Source organism: Triturus cristatus, chromosome 5_2 (assembly GCF_964204655.1).
Source record: "Triturus cristatus chromosome 5_2, aTriCri1.1, whole genome shotgun sequence".
In the NCBI taxonomy this organism is placed as follows: domain Eukaryota; kingdom Metazoa; phylum Chordata; class Amphibia; order Caudata; family Salamandridae; genus Triturus; species Triturus cristatus.
The window spans coordinates 480509017-480533258 of NC_140588.1; the positions used below are offsets into that span (position 1 = coordinate 480509017).

The 24242-nt window shown below is 41.8% G+C and overlaps 1 protein-coding gene across 1 annotated transcript in view; it reads left to right on the forward strand.

The window, feature by feature from the left end:
• Positions 1-24242, forward strand: part of AOAH (acyloxyacyl hydrolase) — a 780853-nt gene that overhangs the window by 148618 nt on the left and 607993 nt on the right. The gene's annotated exons all lie outside the window — the stretch shown is intronic.

Genomic DNA, 24242 nt, shown 5'->3' on the forward strand with positions numbered 1-24242 from the left:
GGAACTATTTGTGCTTTACTGTTGCTACAACTACACCACAAGGAACAGACTGCAAAACACAAGTTGCAGAAATGACCCCTCAGTGTAAGTGGGCTCTGCTCCTCATTTGTTAGCCACGCTAAGGGGAGAAAATAAAATTTTAAGAACTTCATGGTGGAGATGTGGAGGGTGCAGTGGGGGTGGTGCTCTGGATGCCAGTGAGATGTGGCACATGAGTGGGTATTGCAGGGTCCTGTGGTAGGCTGTGAGGAGCTGCTCTCCGGAACGAAAAGAGGGAGGCTATGGTCAGGAGTGTATAGTGACAGGGCGCCCTATGGTGGGCATTGAGGGAAGACCAAAGGTGATGGGTAGTGAGCTAGTCTCAGGAGGGGGCTTGTGGCAGGCAATGAGGGGGCTGTGATGGGCAGGGAGCGAGAACCCGTGGTGAGCAGTGACGGTGTGGAGACACTAAAGATGAACATCCTCTGGATGGCAAGGACTCAGAGACCTCAGGTGGACAGTGAAACAAAGACTGATGCTGGGGAGCTGTAGGGGCAGTGAGGGTAAGCACTGTTGATCTCCTGCCTTAGGATCACAGCTATCTGCACCTCCGTCTCTGGAGCCGGTGCTCTCTTGTGTGCCGGGCATGCACAGTGGGAAGGGTCAGCTACCTTCAGCATCTGTAAGGGCGCTGCGGTCACCTGAACTCATTATCATGCCCCCCCCTTTAGCTGGCGAGGCAATGTGCACATACAGTCATACCCCTCTTCAGAGTGCAGTAGAAAGGTGCCACTGGCCCCGTTTACCCTCAAACATGCCATAGCATTCTAAGACCAGAGCATCCCTGCCTCTCACAGGGGCTCGCGCATGGCGCCTGTCGCGCTGCGTATGTGAGACCTAAAAACGAGAGAAACAACCGCGGTGCCATATCTCCTACGGTTGGCCTGCTGCTGCTGTCATCCCCTATGCTGGTACGTAAACAGGGTACCTTGCGTCATGCGTAACCTCGCATCATGACACAGTGGAGTGAGCAGACCCTCCAGGTACAAATTCCTACACACGGTCATGAGCAAAAATGTCAGTCGCATTGGTGGGCTTATTTACAAGCCCCTTGCGCCGCCGGTACTTCACTTTTTCCCATATTTGAAGTGACGCACGGCAGCGCAAGGGGCTTGTAAATGAGTCGCTGGATGTGTCCTGTGCATTACAACACCCCTGTAATATGTTGATTATCTTGAGAAATTAACACATATTCCCTTGTTTGCGCCTGCTTCAAGTAAAGTCCAGTCTATCTCAATGGATCAGGGCTTGCATAAAAACCGCTGGGTGTGTGCACTGATCTGCCCCCAGTAACGCCCCATTGATGCAGAGTGATGCAAAGTGACTCCAAGTGGATTTAGTGTTCTGAAAAGGTCCCCTCTGAAGCGCAAAATAAATGTATGCTCTGGGTAGTAAATAGGATTTACTGCTTTCCATCACTTTTTATTGGGCTAGTGCTGGTGCAAAGCCTTAGTAAATCTGGCCCTAGGTGTGTTGTGCTTCTCTAAGGAGTGAATTGCAAATGTGCCACTGGTATCCTTTACACCTCTTTAGCACATGGGCATGCTTCTGTTCCACTGAGATTCAGTGAGATTCCCTTTAGAGCTATTCATTCGTCCCAACAGGGCGGACTGGGAACAGAAACTGAAACTGCAGCCAAGCAGTTTGCGAGGGCCGGTTTCAGCCGATTTTGTTACAGTGAACCGATATTGCCGACCCCCTGTAACAAAAACGGCCCCCAGGGGCCCAAAACCGGCCCCCACCCTAGCGGCCTATCGGGGAAATGCCTGGGGCCCGCTATGGCCAGTCCGGCCCTGCGTTCAAAAGGTAGGAACGCTGGTATCAAGAGCTGATCGTTTGTAAAGAGAATGTAGGAGATGGTGTACAGCTTTCCCTTTGCCTACAACAGCAGACAGCAAAAGGAACAAATAATGGGCGGAATGCTGAACAATGGAAACATTCACCCCTAATCACAAAGATCTGAGTTTAATCCATCATTTCTTTGCTCACCACGCCACCCCAGTTTGGACCCAGCTAGATGCAAATCAGTCTTGACCCGTGTTCCTCATTGGAACAGTCCAGCCCGAACTGCCAAGCCAGGTTCTCCCTGGACTAGAAAGAAGCATCCTGGGATTGGTTTTGGGGTATCACCACTCATTAGCCAGGCTAGCTTGAATCTAGTGACGCAGTGAGCAAGGGAACCACGTCTGGCATATCCTTCCTACTTCGGGTGACAACAGAAAAAGGAACAAATTATGGATGGAATGCTAAACAATACAAACATTCACCTCAGTCATAGAGATCTGGGTTTAATCCATCGTTCTTTTGTTCACCAAGCCACCCCTGTTAGGACCCAGCCATATGCAAATCAGTCCAGACCCTGTTCCTCATGGGAACAGCCGAGACAGAACTGCCAAGCCAGGTCCTCCCTGGATCAGAAACAAGCATCAAAGCATGGAGCTAAGAGCTGTTTTCTGTTGAGTATGAGTCAAAATGTGATATTTTCTGTACAAGTGTTTCTTTGCTACAACTTAAGTCTGGCTCACATACATATCTAGCTGTCTCGTAGAAATAATTTGATCTAAATAGAAATAGTTGCAATAGGTCTGCCATGTAAGCCATTGGTTGCTATTAATGTTATTCACGCATTGGCCAGCCCTCATTTATCAGCTAATAATTGATTGGCTGATTGTAACTGTCATCTGTGAGAAATGGAATTTCAACAGTGTACCAGCATATGGTCATTTCATAAGAGCTGCAGTCAGATGAATGAGCATACAGGGGAGTGTCATCTTTTTTGTTACACTATGACTTTCTTTGCAGTGCGGGGATGGTGAACTATCCTTGCATTGCAGTGGAGGCCCAAGGATACAGGTGCAGACCACAGGTTCCATGGAGCTGCTGCAGGCCTGTCCCTCCCCACTACCACTTGCATCTGTTCTTTTCTGCCCAATGTCCCATTCTTTCCCTGCTTTCAACCTTCCCCGTGAGGTTGCTGTGGAGTCTGGACACAGCCTGTGAGGATACCAGGTGCTGAAGGGATTGTGCTGAACGGCCTTTAGGGTTGTACAGACTAGAGCCATACGTAGGGCACTAATGTGAGACAAGTTCACAAAAGATCATTAAAAATGATGTAATTTGTTCATAAAGTGGTTGTATTTTTCCCAACAAAATAGATTTTTTGGGTTACTTACAAAATGTATTTGATAAACTAAGCTAAAGTATATTTAGAAAATTAATAAAACATTTATTGACCTTTATCTAAAGTAACATAGCCTTAGCTCTTCACAACCTATTGTTTTCCATAAAAATATCTGCCAGAAATTCATGCCATTAACTGAAGGCCCTCTGCTCAGGTCCTTCTTTCGATGGCAGATTTCAGCAAAGTTGTATTCAAGTGATTGTTGGAATTGTTTTTTGTTGAGTATTTGAAAATGAAACCTGTGGTAAAAAATATTTGAACAATAGTTTTATTACTGTAAAAGTAAAATGAGATTAGAACATTTTATTAGAAAATTCTACAAAGTTTAGAAACTTTCCAAGACAAATCGGAAAGTGTGTATTTTAGTTTTCATTAAATAGTTTATTTTCGCCCTTTTGTATGTGTTCTTGTTTTCCTTTGTGGGCATAATGATAAAATAAGTTCCAAAATGGCAATTCGATCAAGTGAATTCTGCTGCAGACTTTATCATTCTGTTTCTCTGTATTACCAAGGTTCAAGTGCCTCTATTCTGCTTTTTTAGCCGCAGCTCTCAGTGGGACTTGTAGTCCTGTCAGTGTACAGCTTGGGCTTTCCCGTGGATGTTTTTGTTCTGTATTTCAGTTGCATAAATAAACGTGCAGTTTTCGAGTGTACCTGGACGTGACCAGCGTTTGTCTGAAGTTGTTGTCCCTTCACCCCACATATGGCAGCAGTGCTTAATTTGAGCCAGTGGTTTCCATGCACCGCACCGGCACGGCACTTAATTGTAAACACCGGCACTTATGACAGTCTGCCACATGGTGGTGCTGTCTGTCTAATTTACAGATGAGCACAACAACAGTTGTTTATTAATTCAATTTAATTGAAACATGACTAATACCTGCCACCCAACCTATTCTTACAGCTTGGGATGGCCTGGAATAGTCTGAATTGTCACACATGTAAGAGCATATTCGTTAGTAGTTGTGTTAGTACTGTCCTAGGCAGCTCTGGCGGGGTAATGGGTGGTGCAAGCTTCAGTGGCCTCCTCAGAGGGCCCTGGCACTTATCTCTTTTACAAATTAAGCAGTGTATGGCAGCACTAATCACACCCAGGCACGAGTCTTCCAATTGAGAGGCTCAGGCAATGATTACGTGGCCTCCTGAACCCTGGGGCCCCAGTCAGAGACACGGCTGATCACAACCTGGGGTGCCCCCCGGAGAACAGAGACACTCCGGCTTTGTTTCACGAAACTCTTATGCCAACAATAAGGGACAGGAGCTGGTCCCACTAATGCAGGGACTCAAATGCTCTGTTCAACCAGAATTGAATAAAAAGGCCGCTAGGGCAGACCCTTGGCAATAACATACCTACCTGCACATCCTGGACATATGCCATCTAATGATCCTACATGACGATGAACCTTCAGGATCTCAGGACAGTGGTGACTGCCTCTGTACGGGAGTGGTGTTGGGGGTGAGGCATAAAAATAAAATTTAAAATAAACCTACCTTCTTCGCCACCGCACATCTCTCCTCCATCCCTGCTCTCTGCCACTGGAAGCACCGAGGCTCCCGGACTCTGATTGGTCAGAGCGGCCTTTTTGGCCGCTCAGGCTGTACCTGGGAGGCTGGGCATGTTCTCCACTGGGCTGTATAATACAGCCCAGTGGAGAACATGCCAAGAGCACATGACTGTTTGACTGGCCCCAGAAGGCCAGCCAAGCCGTAATGCACACTTAGTAAGGGAGTGCAAAACACTCCTACTCCCTCTGATGGTGGTGAGCCCAGCCACGCCCGCCCCACCTGGCTGGAGTCCCGCGAAGAAACATAAAATGATAATGACTTCTTGTTATTATCATTTTCTTTTTCTTTTGCACTGCTCAACGAGCAGTGGAGTGACGCTCCTCCGCATTAGCTGAGGAGCCGCCACTGTTTCAGGATATGAGGTCAGGGTTTTTATATCCCACAGGGATGGGAGCTGTTTGTGTGTCTTTTTGGCTTAGCTTGATTAAGGCTGCGGGGAGGAGCTGACTCTCACAGATGTAAGACCTGTGATAGTAAGGTCAGATGGGGAGGTAATATGGGACCTTTACTGCAAGCCAGGGATGTAGTAGCCAGACATGAAAGACATAGCTGCCAAGTTTTCCAGGGTCAAGCGGGACTAGTTAGGCCAGTCTCACTTTTTTCTTAGGCTCCAGGGACTTGTAATCTTATTTACCCCACTATAAAACTAGCACTGCAAATCCTAGAATTCTAAGGAGAACAAACATGTTTGACTAATTAGTAAGCCTGGGCAAAGCACTACGCTACGCTCGCGTAGTTTGCGAAGTTCGCGCTACTTCGCACTACGCGAATTGCACGTAGCACAGTGCGAACACGCGTAGCGTAGTGTTGCGTAGTGCTGCGTAGTGCTGCGGTCATTTTTTGCTTGCTCGCGGTCCTCAACATCAAGTTGGTGACCGCGAGCAAGCAAAATGACATCCCGGGGAGACTTTTTCCTTGTTCGCGATCAGCAACATTAAGTTGGCGATCGCGAGCATGGAAAATAAACCTCCCGGCGAGATTCCCAATGCGAGGAGGTCAGGTTTCTCATTGCGAGTGGTCGCGTATGCTCGCGGCCGCTCGCGATGAGAAACTACCAGTTCGCGTTGAGAAAGCTGCCGCTCGAGTAAAAATCTACTCGAGCAGCAGAAAACTACAGCTCGCACTGTGCAAGATGCCATTTTCAAAGATTGCACAGTGCCGGTTGCTTGTCCGCACTGTGCAATCATTGAAAACGACATCTGGCACAGTGCGAACAAGGTAATACGCTGTTCGCGAAGTGCTACGCGTAGCTCGCGTAGTGCGAAGTGCACTTTGCGTAGCTTCGCGAAGTGCTACTTCGCGAACTACGCCCAGGGTTACTAATTAGTCAAACTTGGACTTGGGAAACTAGGTGGCTACTGAAGTGCTGACACATGCAGAAGGTCCTGCCTTGGTGAAGAGGGTTGTACGAGGTAGTTTTCTTGGTGGCAGTGGATACCTGGGTATGGGAGGTACCTCTTAGGATATGATACCTGAGTGTTGCAGGCACTCCTAGGGTAACTTGTTATAAGATGTGCTACTGTGTGCACCATCATTTGAACATACCCTAATGGCACTGGTGTGTTTGAGGTTCTTTTCCCTCTGATATATGAGTGGAGCTGCTGTGGGCATTGGGCTATGCCCACAGCAGGGCACAGGTGTTTGAGAGTTAATGATGTTTTACCCACTGCTCCACACTGCCCATGCCATTTCACTGCGTGTGCCCCAGACATAATGTCCTGGTACTGCTTACACTCTCCTGCCACCCTCATATCACATTCAAATAATGCCTGGCATGCACTGTCCCAGCCAGTACACAGCCCCTACTGCTCTGCAGTAAGTTTGCATCTGTAAAAAGCCCTTATACTGTGTATACAGCCCTAATACTGTCTATGTCCTCACACACTGTTTCAACCCCCAACACACTACCCCTGACACACGCTCAAAGATGTGCACACTGCCACTGGCCCACACTACTATTGGTATTCATGCACTGCTGCTTACATACTGTGTATACTGCCCTAATACTGTCTATGTCCTCACACACTGTTTCAACCCCCAACACACTACCCCTGACACACGCTCAAAGATGTGCACACTGCCACTGGCCCACACTACTATTGGTATTCATGCACTGCTGCTTACATAACCCTATTGCTCCAGACACTGCCCAGACATGCACACCTTGTCCCAAACATACTGTGTACCATGAACAGTGTGATTGTTCTGCGTGCACTACGCCTGTCCTCCCACATTGTCCCTACTCTGTACACTGCCCCTACTCCCTCCCACTGCTCCTCTCAATAAAGTGTTTCTCATGCAGCCCCGATTCCGCAGAACACTGCCCTTGCCCCCTTCATCTAACCTTGCACTCACCAATCCATCCTTGTACTCCCTCACCTTTTCATCCATGCACTCACCTTCATACAGCCAAGCAGTAACTCCAACAACCGTGTGCTGTCATCCATTCATCTAACCATTGACTCATTCATGCATTCAAACCACCACTCGAGGGACACGTGGAGGAATTCTCTTTACTATAAATCTTTTAAGAAAAAGTGCTTACAAATGGTGTGTTTTTACATCATACTTTAGAAAATATATATATTACAAATATGCACTTAAAAATTGAAAGGTTACAGGAAAGTTATAGTTAGGATACAGCAATTTTAAAAAACTTAGAAATTCACTGAATAAGCCAAAGGTTACAGGGACGTTATAGTTAGGCTCACATTTCGTTTGTACAAAACCATAGAAATGTACCTAAGCTAACTATAACTTGCACCCCCAAAATGCACTGCTTATGACCTCACATATTACACCACTCATGACATGGTCTGAGACATCATGGATGACATCTCAAATGACATCACTGATGACATCATCTACTGTAAGAGTTATACAGAAAAGGTGGCAGTGTTTTAGAACAACACAGCCAGCCCCTCTTTTAAGTTTGCAGATGTAAACACTCAATATGTTTTACGGCGTGCTCAATGCAAATATTGTGCAAATATTGTGCCACCCACAATATTACTTCAAGTACATAAATTGTAGAGATTCAAAGAGCTGAGCACAGCACATTAAGAGTTCCAACTGACTGACAAGCAGTCAGTAAACAGTTTATTTTTAAATGAAGAGCAGTAGGTATGGCACAATCTTGATTATAGGTGGATCTTTAGACAAATTGTTGGCATGTAGGCGAGGCAAAATGACAGCCGACACATGTTTCATCGTTATACGACTTTTTCAAGGCTCAGGCGCAAAGTCTAGCAGTATGTAAAATCAACAAGACCATTATCATCATAATCTTATGTAGTAGATTAAAATGCTACTCAAGTCCAACTAAGGTTATAGGAGTAGAGAGTACCAGATGGCCACTAGTACAAACAAGTAAGCCAAAAACCTCGGTGTATATAGACGAGTAAAGCCAAAGTCCCAAGCCCCCGGGAAGTATGATAAACTTTCCTTTACAATCCCGTCCAACGTGGCTTCCCGCTCGCATTCAGGTTTTGTCTGTAAGAGTTTCAAAAACATTTCTGAGACTTATAGATAAATATTAAGCTAAGTTCAATTACTATTCTTTCTGCACTACAAATGAGTGATACTATTTCTAACATATGTCCCTGAGTGGGTGTGTGAGTGATTGAATCTGTGTGTGAGTGGCTGTCTGAATGGCTGTATGGGTGTGTGATTGGCTATGTAGGTGAATAAGTGGGTGTGTGAGAGGCTTTATGGGTGAGTGCGTGGCTGTGTGAGTGTTTGCATGGATGGGTGAGTGTGTGTGTGTGAGTGGCTGCATCAGTAACTGAGTGGCTGCATGAGTGGCTCTATGGTTAGGTGAGTGGGTGTGTGAGTTGCTGTATTTGTGAGTGAGTGGGTTTATGAGTGACTATGGGTGAGTGAGTGGTTTGGTTAAGTGAGTTGGTATGTGAGTGGCTGTTTTGGAGAGGGAGTGTCTGTGTGAGTGGATGTATGGGTGAATAAGCAAGTGTGTAAGTGTTTATATGGATGTGTGAATGGGGAGGTAAGTGGTTGTGTGGGTATGTGGGTATGTGAGTAGTTGTAGGGGTGAATGAATGGCAGTTTTGAGAGGCTGTATGTATGAGTGACTGGCTGTGTAAGTAGCTGTATGGTTGAATATGTGGGTGTGTGATCAGCTGTATGGGTAAGTGTATGGCTGTATGTGTGAGTGATTGGTTGTATGAGTAGCTGGATGGGTGAGTGACTGGTTATGTGAGTGACTATGAGTGATTGAGTGGGTGTATGAGTGGCTCTATGGATGAGTGAGTGGCTGTGTGAGTACTTGTATGGATCTGTGAATGGGAATGGGAATGGTTGTGTGGGTGTGTGAGATGGGTATATGAGAGGTTATATAGGGGTGTGAGTGGGTGTGTGAGTGGTTCTGTGGATGATGTCATCAGTGATGTCACTGACCATGTCATAAGTGACGTAATATGTGAGGTCATAAGCAGTGCATTAGGGGGTGTAAGTTATAGTTCACTCAGGTAACTATAACTGCTTAATTTCTATGGTTTTGTACGAGTGAAATGTGAGCCTAACTATAATGTCCCTGTAACCTTTCTTTTCTTCAGTGAATTTCTACATTGTTTTGTATGCTATTTCTTAACTGTAACATCCCTGCAACCTTTGTTTTTTTCAGTGAATTTATAAGTTTTTTTCATATTTGTTTCCTAACTGTAACCTGTAACTTTTGAGAGTGAGTGTGTGAGTGAGTGCATGAATATCTCAGTGGGTGTGTGAGTAAGTGTGGGCATCTCAGTGGTTGTCTAAGTGGGTGCATGAGTTTCTGAGTGAGTGTCTTAGTGGGTTTGTGAGTAGACGTAAGAGTGTCTGGCCTTGTGAGTTTCTGCATGAGTGTGAGTTGGTCTCTGAGTGAATGCATGAGTGTCTAAGTGGGTCTGTGATTGGGTGCATTAGTCTCTGAGTGGGTCTGTGAGTGGGTATGTGAGTCTCTGGGTCGGTTTCTGAGTGGCTATGTGAGTGGATGTATGAGTCTGTGAATGGGTGCATGAGTGTCTGAGTGAGTGTCTCAGTGGGTGTGTGAGCACCTGAATGTGTGAGTGGCTCTCTAAGTTTCAGTGTGGGTGTGTCAGTAGCTGTGTGAGTGACACAAAGGAACCACACCTGCCCTTTATCCAACAAGGATCCACAGTTTTGCACACAATATCTACCTAAGTGGAGTTATTTCTATTGGTTAATTACTAAGTAATACCTCCTTGTATAAATGTCCAGTAAGTATTCTACACTACAGCTGTGTAATGGAGCATGAGGAAATGTAACCAGTGACCTTGCGTGCGTTTTGGCAATGTGATTGTTCTTGGTGCATCTTTATCCAGAAATATGTATAACATATATCCTCCTATACAGAAGATGATGAGACTACAAAGAGGTAAATCTTCACCAAACAAGGGTCCTTCCTCTTAACTATATGAAGTAAGTGCTTCTTTGCTTTGTGGTGGTGATCTCCTATTCCTCCGCATCAAGAATCCTCACCAAAATCAGAAGGTAACGTGCTGGAGGGCTGCTTGTTAAGCTGTCCATTGTCCTGACAAAAGGCAGAAAGACCTTTGGATACTTCTAAGGTAGGCGGAGCCAAACGGGGAAGCATCCCAGTGATTTCCACATTTGCATACTCCTAGCAATTTAAAGGGAGAACCATGGACTCTACTCTCACCAGGAGAGGACAAGAAAGAGCCCACTCATCACAGTCACATACAGATTACGCTCTAATACATCAATGATGCAGTCACCTCCACAAAGGATTTCAGATTGTTTTTCAAATGGAATTACCAAGAAAACACACTTGCTTTGCCTTCTCCAAGCCAAGGAGTTAGGATCATATGTCCGTGCGGCCCTCTCCTTTTTCTAAAAAAAAGCTCCAGGGAGGTGGTGGTCCCTTGGGCCCGGAGGGTCTGTGCAGCCCCCCATATGTATATGTAGTCCCGGGGAGGTGGTGGTCCCTGAAGCATAAAGAAGCACTCCCCTCCAATATTTTTTGTAAACTCTGCATCCCCCGGACCTGGCCCACCCGGGGGCTTTAGTTTAAACGAGCGCAGGAGACCACACATGTTTTTTGTTTCAAGTTTGCCATGAATTTGCGGATCCATGTGTGATTCTGCAGCAAAATTGGAAAAAAAACTGTTTTTAAACCACAGCGAGGTCCATGTGGGACCCCACCACTACACCTAGTGGGCCAGAATATTCCTACCCTGTCCCCTTTTTTTATTTTTAAAATTTTTTGTGAGTTTAAGCTGAAGCCGAGTCCCAAGATGGCTGCCAACACTTCCTGGAAGTGTTGGGAGCCAATCAGATTTCAGCACAGGGACTGTTGGATCCGCAGAGGATCCCTGCCTCTAGATATACAAATGTGGATTTCAGTTACTTTTCTAAAACTACTGTGCGAATTTACACCAAATCACAAATAGGCTTCTTTCTGGACCTAGAGCTAGCTTTCTGCTAAATGTTGGTGTAAATCCATGCAGCAATTTTTGCATTATCGCTGTTCGATTTTCCTATGGGTATTAACATTGGGAAAACACGTTTTGAGACCCTGCCTTTTTCTCAGCCCCCGGTTGATGGATCATCCTGAAACTTTCAAGACAGCAGCTGAAGTGAGTTCATTTTGAAAATTTCAGGAAGATTTGTCAAACAGCGCTACACATATTAACAAAACAAAAAATGCTCTTCCTATGCAAACTAGGTCATAACTATGACTACCTACTGGTCACCGCCAGTAGGTAATATACATATATATATATATATGTATGTGATCAAGGCTCAAGGAAGCCGAAACGCGTCATGGCGACTGGTGAGCAGCATTAAAACATCATCGTAAGCACCAAACGTTGGGTCTGTGTCCCTCCTTTGAAGAAATTCAGCCAGTAACGGAAAAACGTGATATATATATATATATATACATTTTTGCACTATGAATATCTTGCACTTCAATGCTACTACAAATTGCACTAGAACCTGCGTATTTGCACAACTAGCATTTGCACTTTAGAACTAGTTCGTTTATGTCATTTTTTGTACATCTCCTAAAATTCAAGATGGCAAAAGAAAGATACAATTCAAAGCCAATATTATGGATTCTTGTTTTAATCTATGGTGTAATGATTGTAAGTATATTTGTATACTTTGTATCGGTTTCACTTACCATGGATACATTTTTTCTATGTCTATTATCACAAGCATCACAAAGTCATAGAGTGCTTAGTTTATAAGGAAAATAATAATGGCAGTTTCTTTATGTGATCAAGGCCACCTTGTGGCCGAAACGCATAATGGCGTGCTGTGTGGGTGCTGACCTCCATTAAAATCCTTCGAAGCACGACTTGGTGTCCGTGTGCTTTCTTCCTCGCCGTCAGGAAGTGGGAGAACGCGTTTGGTGCTCATATATATATATATATATATATATATATATATATATATATATATATATATTACCTACTGGCGGTCGCCAGTAGGTAGTTATAGTTAGGACCACGTTTCCATAGGAAAACCTCAACATTCTATTTTGAATAACTTTGGCGCCGGTCGACGAATCCTCGCGAATTTCTCAAAATAGGTGGGGCGCTACGCTCCGCTCCTACCCTGAAAGTCTCGGGGGGATCCGTCAAGCGGGGGCTGAGATAAAAGGGGGGTCCCAAAACGCGTTTTTCCCATGCATTTTTCCATAGGACCTTTAGAACGAGCTACAGCCCGAACGGCTGAACAGAATTACTCAAAATGTGGCAGAGAGGTAGTCCCTAGGTCAAGGAAGTGCCTTTTGTAGGTTTGGTGTAAATCTGTTCAGTAGATTCTGAGAAAATAGCCTTTAAATCAATATATATATCTGAGCCCGCTTACGGTACGCTTACCGTACGCTTACGGTAAGCGTACGGTGGCGTGCGCGAGCGCGATTCTGATTGGCTCTTAGATCTTAGTAAACATTCGAATCGGCCGAAACCAGGAAGCGGCGGCCGCCATTTTCTGTGTTTCACTCTGAAAAAAAAAGAGTGAAAACAAGAAAAGGGGGCAATGAGGAGAGTTACAGACCCCCTTACATTTGTGAGGGGGTCAAAGAAGGACTGTAAAGTACAAAACAAACATTTATTGATTTTTAAAAAAATCACGGGGTACGCGTACGGTAAGCTTACGGTAAGCGTACGGAAGAAAAATGGCGTGCGCGAGCGAGATTCTGATTGGCCCTTAGATCTTAGTAAACATTCGAATCGGCCGAAACCAGGAAGCGGCGGCCGCCATTTTGTGTGTTTCACTCAGAAAAAAAACAGTGAAAACAAGGAAAGGGGGCAATGAGGAGAGTTACAGACCCCCTAACATTTGTAAGGGGGTCAAAGAAGGACAGAAAAGTACAAAAAAAACATTTATTGATTTTAAAAAAAATCACGGGGTACGCGTACGGTAAGCTTACGGTAAGCGTACGGTTAAAACAAATAAAAATGAATAAATGAAATGACGAATTAAGAGTTTAGAAATTAGGGAGCTCTAAAAAGAGCTGTTGTGTTTATGAAGTCATTTTTTTAGTGGTACCTACAAGTAAGTACCGATGCAGAGTCTAAGGTTCAAGAGGAAGACTCTGTTCCCTTCATCATTGAAGTGCACACCATCTCCTCTATAAATGTCTTGCATGTCATAACGCAAGTTGTTGTGGTAAATGGCACCCATACCATAGTCACGGAGGAAAGCAGAAACAGATTTGTTGACGTGCTTTCTTGCTTTGTCAATCTGCGGACAGAAATGATTGGACCAGTTCCATTTTTGCCTTTGGCATATGTTGGAAAACACAAAGGCAGTTTTAGGGAAAAGTGTAAACAGTTGTGCAAAGGTGTCCTTCATAAGCATTTCCAGACCTACCCCAGTCAAAGTGCCTAGGTCATTGCCACCACAGTGCACTATTATGAGGTCAGGGTGTTGGATTTGCATGAAGGATTTCACCAATGGCATCAATTGGTGCCACTTTAACCCTCTCTGACCAATCCATTTAATGTCTACATTTGGCAAAGCAAGGTCTCTCACCATACCTGTTTTCTCTGCAAACTTTTCACTCCAGAAGACATAGCTGTGCCCTACAATCCACACTGTGAACATCTTCAAAGGAGAACTGGATGCACTCAGGAGGTGTCTTTCAGTAGAATGGCAATATGAAAAGAAAGACAGTTTGGAAATGGAGGCATACATATTTTTTTCAAAACAAAAAGAACTGATTGGCTGTTTCATACCATTCTAGAAAAAAAACTAGGCTGTATGTGTAAATTAATAGAAGCATGTTTTGTATTGGTACAAAAAAATGTGTAACCAAAGAACAGTACTATGGATTTGCTGTTAGGTTTGAAAAGTCAAGCACTCTTGCTCTGTGGAATTGAAACATTGTGTGGCGAACTTCTGACCTAACTCTACACAGCAGTGTTCCATGAGCTGTTGCTATGGTAGCAGGCAGAAGTCAAGTTGGGGGAAGGGTACTAGGCAGAAGTCAAGTTGGGGGAAGGGTACTTTTGGAAAAGGGTTGGTTTTCAACCAATAGAAATGTGTGATTACATTTGAAAAAAAGGGGGAAGCACTGAGATTTGAAACTTACATGTATATGTGTGGAAAAATAGAGGGAAAGTTTGCCATTATCTGGTTCTGCTGAGAGGAGAGAGGTGAACACAACAGAGATCCTGGCTCTGATAATCTGCTGTCTGAGTGTCACATTTCTTTCACAACTAACTAATTTTAAAGGTGAGTTTACAGTTTGAGAGGGGATGTATGTGGTAACTTAAGAAATGAATAATAGAAATGGGAATTGTTTTTGTTGTAGTTACACATGGTGGTTTCATAATGTGTCAGCCTGTAAAAGTGATTTACACTTGCCCCGAAAAAAAAAAGAGCAGTAAGTGTGCTTTCAAATTGGCAAAGAAATTTCGCTTTGGGACTAATGTGAAAACATGACTCTGTGTGCATAGAAGAATTATAGGCAGAGATTTATTGCGTCTTGCTCTGGTGATTTCACAGTTGCATTAGATGGAAAGGGGGAGCGAATTTTTGGGGGAAGAAGCAGAGTCTTAGCACACACCCATGTGCTTGCCATGTATAGTCATGCACAGTATTTACAAGCGAGTGGGGTTTTCAGGTTTAAGTCTGTAATGCAAATACATTCAGCATCACTAAGGCTGGTTGCCCTTGCTGGAGTGTAGGCAGTCACCGAGAATACACATGGTGGTGGTCTGAAAAAACAGCTTGGACATGTGCATTTAAATAAATCAAAAAAAGTGGTTTCATAATGTGTCAGTCTGTAAAAGTGATTTCCAATTGTAAAAAGTGATTTTCACTTGGCACGGAAAAAAAAAGAGCAGTAAGTGTGCTTTCAAAATGGCAAAGAAATTTCGTTTTGGGACTAATGTGAAAACATGACTCTGTGTGCATAGAGGAATTATAGGCAGAGATTTATTGCGTCTTGCTCTGGTGATTTCACAGTTGCATTAGATGGAAAAGGGGAGCGAATTTTTGGGGGAAGAAGCAGAGTCTTAGCACACACCCATGTGCTTGCCATGTATAGTCATGCACAGTATTTACAAGCGAGTGGGGTTTTCAGGTTTAAGTCTGTAATGCAAATACATTCAGCATCACTAAGGCTGGTTGCCCTTGCTGGAGTGTAGGCAGTCACCGAGAATACACATGGTGGTGGTCTGAAAAAACAGCTTGGACATGTGCATTTAAATAAATTAAAAAAAAAGGTTTCATAATGTGTCAGTCTGTAAAAGTGATTTTCACTTGCGCCGAAAAAAAAAAGAGCAGTAAGTGTGCTTTCAAAATGGCAAAGAAATTTCGTTTTGGGACTAATGTGAAAACATGACTCTGTGTGCATAGAGGAATTATAGGCAGAGATTTATTGCGTCTTGCTCTGGTGATTTCACAGTTGCATTAGATGGAAAGGGGGAGCGAATTTTTGGGGGAAGAAGCAGAGTCTTAGCACACACCCATGTGCTTGCCATGTATAGTCATGCACAGTATTTACAAGCGAGTGGGGTTTTCAGGTTTAAGTCTGTAATGCAAATACATTCAGCATCACTAAGGCTGGTTGCCCTTGCTGGAGTGTAGGCAGTCACCGAGAATACACATGGTGGTGGTCTGAAAAAACAGCTTGGACATGTGCATTTAAATAAATTTAAAAAAAAGGTTTCATAATGTGTCAGTCTGTAAAAGTGATTTTCACTTGCCCCGAAAAAAAAAGAGCAGTAAGTGTGCTTTCAAAATGGCAAAGAAATTTCGTTTTGGGACTAATGTGAAAACATGACTCTGTGTGCATAGAGGAATTATAGGCAGAGATTTATTGCGTCTTGCTCTGGTGATTTCACAGTTGCATTAGATGGAAAAGGGGAGCGAATTTTTGGGGGAAGAAGCAGAGTCTTAGCACACACCCATGTGCTTGCCATGTATAGTCATGCACAGTATTTACAAGCGAGTGGGGTTTTCAGGTTTAAGTCTGTAATGCAAATACATTCAGCATCACTAAGGCTGGTTGCCCTTGCTGGAGTGTAGGCAGTCACCGAGAATACACATGGTGGTGGTCTGAAAAAACAGCTTGGACATGTGCATTTAAATAAATTTAAAAAAAAGGTTTCATAATGTGTCAGTCTGTAAAAGTGATTTTCACTTGCGCCGAAAAAAAAAAGAGCAGTAAGTGTGCTTTCAAAATGGCAAAGAAATTTCGTTTTGGGACTAATGTGAAAACATGACTCTGTGTGCATAGAGGAATTATAGGCAGAGATTTATTGCGTCTTGCTCTGGTGATTTCACAGTTGCATTAGATGGAAAGGGGGAGCGAATTTTTGGGGGAAGAAGCAGAGTCTTAGCACACACCCATGTGCTTGCCATGTATAGTCATGCACAGTATTTACAAGCGAGTGGGGTTTTCAGGTTTAAGTCTGTAATGCAAATACATTCAGCATCACTAAGGCTGGTTGCCCTTGCTGGAGTGTAGGCAGTCACCGAGAATACACATGGTGGTGGTCTGAAAAAACAGCTTGGACATGTGCATTTAAATAAATTTAAAAAAAAGGTTTCATAATGTGTCAGTCTGTAAAAGTGATTTCCAATTGTAAAAAGTGATTTTCACTTGGCCCGGAAAAAAAAAGAGCAGTAAGTGTGCTTTCAAAATGGCAAAGAAATTTCGTTTTGGGACTAATGTGAAAACATGACTCTGTGTGCATAGAGGAATTATAGGCAGAGATTTATTGCGTCTTGCTCTGGTGATTTCACAGTTGCATTAGATGGAAAGGGGGAGCGAATTTTTGGGGGAAGAAGCAGAGTCTTAGCACACACCCATGTGCTTGCCATGTATAGTCATGCACAGTATTTACAAGCGAGTGGGGTTTTCAGGTTTAAGTCTGTAATGCAAATACATTCAGCATCACTAAGGCTGGTTGCCCTTGCTGGAGTGTAGGCAGTCACCAAGAATACACATGGTGGTGGTCTGAAAAAACAGCTTGGACATGTGCATTTAAATAAATTAAAAAAAAAGGTTTCATAATGTGTCAGTCTGTAAAAGTGATTTTCACTTGCGCCGAAAAAAAAAGAGCAGTAAGTGTGCTTTCAAAATGGCAAAGAAATTTCGTTTTGGGACTAATGTGAAAAAATGACTCTGTGTGCATAGAGGAATTATAGGCAGAGATTTATTGCGTCTTGCTCTGGTGATTTCACAGTTGCATTAGATGGAAAGGGGGAGCGAATTTTTGGGGGAAGAAGCAGAGTCTTAGCACACACCCATGTGCTTGCCATGTATAGTCATGCACAGTATTTACAAGCGAGTGGGGTTTTCAGGTTTAAGTCTGTAATGCAAATACATTCAGCATCACTAAGGCTGGTTGCCCTTGCTGGAGTGTAGGCAGTCACCGAGAATACACATGGTGGTGGTCTGAAAAAACAGCTTGGACATGTGCATTTAAATAAATTAAAAAAAAAGGTTTCATAATGTGTCAGTCTGTAAAAGTGATTTTCACTTGCGCCGAAAAAAAAAAGAGCAGTAAGTGTGCTTTCAAATTGGCAAAGAAATTTCGTTTTGGGACTAATGTGAAAACATGACTCTGTGTGCATAGAGGAATTATAGGCAGAGATTTATTGCGTCTTGCTCTGGTGATTTCACAGTTGCATTAGATGGAAAGGGGGAGCGAATTTTTGGGGGAAGAAGCAGAGTCTTAGCACACACCCATGTGCTTGCCATGTATAGTCATGCACAGTATTTACAAGCGAGTGGGGTTTTCAGGTTTCAGTCTGTAATGCAAATACATTCAGCTTCACTAAGGCTGGTTGCCCTTGCTGGAGTGTAGCACTCTGGACATGGGCTTTTTAAAAAATCTGAAAAGTGGTTTCATAATGTGACAGTTTGTAAAAGTGATTTTCACTTGCCCAAAAAAAAGAGCAGTTTGTGTGCATTCAAATTGGCAAAGAAATTTCGTTTTGTGACTATTGTGAAAAGAAATGTAGTAATATATTTAAATACAATAAAGGATTTTTTTTTTGTTTTTTTCAGGTATTGCTGAAGAACAGTGAACAAAATTTAAGATGCCTACAAAATCTCGAGTTCAAAAAACGCTAAAAAAAAAACTATATTTGAAGACAACTGGAGGACCAAAGTTAGTAGAAGATGCTCATGTTGGGAAAAAGAAAAAATCTTCTGGTAAGCAGAAAAAACAATTTCTTAAAAAAATATTCAAAACAAAGAAAAATGTACAAAATGTCTGTCCTGGAAAGAATGTAACAAAACGAAGAGAACAGCAAAAAATTGAGAATTTAGTTAATGCAAATATACCTTCTGCAACTGAAAAGTTTTACATAAACAGAAAAACAGCGTTTAAAGAGATACGTAGAAAAATGTTTCAGAGAAGAGTTATGTGCAATTTGATAAAGGATGTGAAGAAATATAAGCAAAAGGCAAAATATTTCAAGAGAAAAAAAGAAATTGAAGCCATTGCAGCAAAAGCATTAGAATTAAAAAGGAAACTATTCATATTAATTTTGAATAGGATGCGTACATTAGATAAAATGGTTAATGTACTGAAATCACAAAGCAAAAGCAAAAGAGTAGTGAACAGAACAAACTTTTGTAAAGTGTTTTTAGGAAAGTGGATGCATAGTTCAAGTAGTGAACCTTTTTTTAATGAAGAGAGCTATTTTCAAAGTAATAGTTTGCTGCATGCAGTTGACACCAGAGGTCGTTCATACGAAGTAAAAAATGGTTGCATAATGGAGAAGGAGATAATGATTCCAAGAGATGAGGTACAAGTGATGGCAGATGAGGCAATGGGGAGACGTCCTAAAGCCCCAGTGTACACTTGGAATTGTAGTAGTATTTGCACTGTGCGTCAGGAATCTATTGACAGATTTCGAGAGTTTCTAAGAGAATATAGTAAAACAAGTGTAAAACAGAAGATTAAGGTGCTTCAAAGTCTGGATCCATGCAGAGTGAGAGAGAATACTGGTTTGCAGGGTCATTCTCTGGCTTGTCTATCTAGAAAAGTGTGCAATAGTGTTTTCCATCATTTTAGGATGCTGGCTGTTCATCATACTGAAATGAGAAAGTTTGTGAGACGGTTGTATTTTGCCAAAAGTCCAGCAATAAAGTTAAATGAATTGAATAGGGCTCTGTTCCGAGGAACGGTATCAGATGTAGAGAAGGTTGTTGATGAAATTCAGTTTTGTTACTTTGGTCCTGAACAAAACAGTGCAGAGAAGGACACAGTAAATGAGGAAGAAGTGGAAGAGAATGTAGAACCTTCTGTAAGTAAGACATTTAATGATCACATAACAAAATTTGCAATAGTCTCTAATGAAAGACCAAATGTTACTTGTATTTGTTGCCGCAGAACTCATTATAGAAAACAAACTAGGAATGTTGATCTCTACAGAAAGAGTGAAAATGAAGATAATTATAAGTGGAAGGATTTTGCTACATATATATTTCTTGAAAATTGTTTTGAATTGGGTGAAGATCAGCGTATTTGTAAATACTGTTACAACAAGTTAGAGGAAAATAGAATGCCGACCAGAGCTGTACATAATAATTTAGAATTGGATGCTATTCCTGCTGAACTTTCTGAATTAAATACATATGAGTCTATACTCATTCAATGTGTTCATCCGTTCCAGACCATAGTACGTATGGAGCCCAAAACTGGTAAATTACCTCCTTCAGATTTACTGAGAGGTTTAAAAGGTAGAGTGATGTATTTGCCCTTGGATTTGAAAAAAAATATGGAAACTATTGATGCGGATACTTTGGAAACTGAACCATTAATTATTCTGGTTAATGGTGTACCTACAAAGAATAAGAAGATTTGGCAGGAGCTGGTAGATGTGCGGAAAGTACAAAGAGCAAATTTGTATTTGAAAAAAAATAACAAATGGTATGAATCAATTTATATAGAAGAAGAAGAAGAAGACGAAGATTTTCAAGAAGACACAGAAACACCAACTGGACAAATTGAAAAAGTGGACAAGACGAAGGAAGAAGAAATTTATGAACATTTTAGCATACATCCTCTTCATTCGAAAGAAGTTATGGGAGACAATATTGATCTCTTTCAGATGAAGAAAGCAAAAGGAACTCCCGTGAGTGTATGGGAGGAGAGCTTGGAAGCTCGATGTTTTCCCCAGCTGTTTCCTACGGGAAAAGGAGGACGATACGATGAACGTCCAGAACAGATTCCAGCTTCAGAGTATCGGACTACAAGACTATATGCTGAAGATCCCAGATTTCGACAAAGTATTCCTTATTTGTTCCATCTTTTATTTGAAAGCGACTTGTCTGCACTGTCTTATGCAGTAAATCACATTTTAAAAAGTGGAGTACATTTACAAAATGTGTCTGCTAAGGATTTTATGGAGAAAGTGCAGCACCGAGATGATCATTTGGAAACACAACTGATCAATCTGATGGCTTGTCAGCGTGGGACAAATGAATATTGGTACCGACGCCATGGTGAACTAAAATGCATGTTACGCAATTTAGGAACACCAACATGGTTCCTTACCCTAAGCTGTGCCGAGTACGCTTGGGATGATTTACTGGATTTTCTACGAGAGGCCAATTCAAACATTAAAAACATCGAATACAAGACAGCAGGAGAACTGTGCTCATTGGATCCGGTTAATGTTTGCAGATATTTCAATCATAGATTTGAGGCTATGATGTCCTTCATCTGCAATAAAAAAAATCCACCCCTTGGAGAAGTAGTGGATTTCTTTTGGAGAAAAGAGTACCAGGCAAGAGGTGCTCCTCATATTCATATGCTGTTGTGGATCAAGGATGCCCCAAAGTTTGGAACAGATACTGATGAAGCAGTGTTATCTTACATTGAAGAATATGCAACATGTGGTATACCAAAAAGCACAGAAGAGAACAAGTTAAAGGAGCAAGTTTTACGTTTCCAAAGTCATCGGTGTGGAAAATACTGTCGACGGAAATACAAGAGCAAAGAAAAATACTACACTAAATGTCGATTTGGATTTCCTAGACCTGTTCTTTCAAATGGAAGAGTAAACAGTTTTATGTCAGCTGTGAGACATACTATCACAAGAAAATCACCTAAGAATACCTACAACCTTAAAAGAAAAGAAGAATCAAAAAATATAAATGACTACAACCCAGTCATTTTATCCATGTGGAACGCTAACATGGATATACAGTATGTAGCTGACAATTCCATTGCTGTTGCACGATATGTAACGTCTTACATTACGAAATCAGAAAAAACTGAATTGAAGGAAATGTGGGAAGAGATTTCTCACGAGAAGACTGTCAGTAAGAAGCTGTACAGTTTCAGTTTGAAGATGTTATCGCATCGAGAAATTGGATCCTACGAATGTTCAGATAGGTTATCTTCTGCAAGTCTCTACTCGAAGTCAAGAAGAATAATTTGGGCAAGTTTAGGCCTTGCAGCAATGAGAAATCGGGTACTGAAATCTGTTGGAGAAATTGAATATTTGGCCGAGAATGACCCAGAAAGTACAGATATATTGAAAACAAACATGTTGGACACATATTATCCCAAGAGAAGTCATCATCTGGAGAACATGTGTCTCTATGAAGTGTTGCAGAACTACATTTATTCACGGAAAGCTGCAGAAGACATTAATAATGGAAAATATAAAGTTGTTGGTGAAGAAGGATGTTTGGTGAAGCAAACCAAAGGAAGTTTGATAAATCACCGGAAGCTGAGTTGCGACACTACCGACAAGAAAGAATTTTACTACTTGGCTCTTTTACAGTTGTTTAAACCATGGCGTACAGAGGATGAACTACTGGGAGAATTTCAAAGCTATGAGGATTCATTTAATGCTTGCAAAGACAGCATACAATGCAATACATTCACAACTTATCTGCAAATGTTAAATGAAGAAATTGAACAGGAAACTACAATTGCAGCAGAAATAGCTAGAGACAGTTCTCAGGACAGCCAAAGTTCAGGAACACACAGTCAAGATCCCCTAGGACAACCAATCGTTGAAAATGAAGCATCAATAGCCATGAATGAAGTGGAAACGGCTATGAATCAAGCTCAAGAAGAATTTATAGACTTAGAAAATTTGGAAAGACAACTGAATCAAGAGCAGCAACAAATTTATGAAGAGATCAAAAACAAAATTGATCACGGATTTCTACATGTAAAAAAAGAGTGCTCATGCACATCATTTCATCCAATCAGGATGTATGTAAGCGGACAAGCTGGCACTGGAAAAAGTTTCCTAATTAAAGTCATCAGAAGCTACCTAAAGCAAAAAACGGATTCTACTTTGTCTTGTGTGGTTACTGCTCCAACTGGGTTAGCAGCATATAACATAAAAGGAATCACCTTACATCGTTTGCTAATGTTACCAGTGGAGCATGAGAATAAAATACAATTCAACAAGCTAACTGGAGAAGCATCCTTGGAAGTTTCACGAGTATTGAAGAAGATGCAAGTTCTCATTATTGATGAGGTGAGCATGGTATCAAACTTAATGCTTGCCTTTGTGCATTTAAGAATGCAGCAAATTTTGAAGACAGACTATGACGTGTTATTGGGTGGAAAACACGTCATAGTTTTTGGAGATCTTTTGCAACTTACTCCAGTTAAAGGACAACCAGTGTTTAATACTGTGACACATGAAGACACGAAGAAGTCATTGGGAAGCATCGGAAATACAAATATTTGGTCCTTCTTTGAGTACAAGGAACTTACAACTAATATGAGGCAAGCAAACGATGAAGAATATGGAAGTATTCTGAAAGATATCAGAATTGGACTACTCACAGAAGTTGGCAAAAAAGCATTACAGAGTCGGCTGCTACATAATTTATTTCCAAAGGAAGAAATAGTTGCAGAGAAAATATACAAGAATATTGCAGAAAACAAAAGTGTCATCTGCTTAATGCCAACTCTACGTGAATGCTCAATATTCAATGAGGAGCTTTTGAAATTGGAAAAGGAAGAGATCAGGAAATTGGAAGCAGTGGACAAAATTGAGGATGGAAGAATTACTGTCACAGTAACAGGCAAACTGAAAAATAAATTGGACTCACTAGAGAAGAACATCTCCAAAACAGCTGGATTAGAAAAAAATCTATATGTTTGCATGAACTGTAGAGTGTTTTTAAGGAGAAATTTGGATGTTGAGAAAGGTTTAGTTAATGGAGCGATGGGAAGAGTTGTGGGTTTTATTAATTATCAGAAAAAAGAAGGAATTGAATGTTTAAAAATAAAATTTGATCAGATAGATGAAGTTAAAGATATTTGTCGTTGTACAGTTCGTTTCATGCTTGTGAAAGACTTATATGTACGTAGGAAGCAGTTTCCGTTTTCTCTAGCATATGCTGTAACTATTCACAAGTCTCAAGGATTGACTGTAGATTGTGCATTTGTGAACATTGGTTCAACTGTGTTCAAAGAAGGTATGGCATATGTTGCTTTGTCACGAGTCAAAACATTATCAGGTTTATTCATGATAGACTTTGAAGAATCAAAAGTTAGTGCTGATACAAATTGTGTAAAGGAGTATAATAGATTAAGAAGAAGCTATGCTCCTCATTTAGGTCAGTATCCTGTGTTGGAGAAACGTGTAGTTTCTCGTAAAAGGAAAAATGAGAATATCTGTAGTGAAGATGTAGAGAAGAGGAAAAAAAAGAGGAGTGATGTAATTGCAAGCAAAAAGAAAAAGGAAAATGAAGAACTGGTTGTAGGATGTCATTTTGAAAATAGCTCTGGTGTCAACTGCTACGCAAATGTAGTGCTGAATGTTGCATTTTATCTGGAAAGTTTGCAAGAGCAGATAATAGTAAATCAGGGAAAAAGATTCTGTTCAGAGGTGAGTCTCCTTTTTCAAAAGCTGAGTAAAGATAAAACTCAAATAGAAAGTGCTACTGACATTAGAAAACTTTTAGATGTATGTTCAGGACGAACACAGTTTTCTCAAAATGAACAGCAAGATGCACATG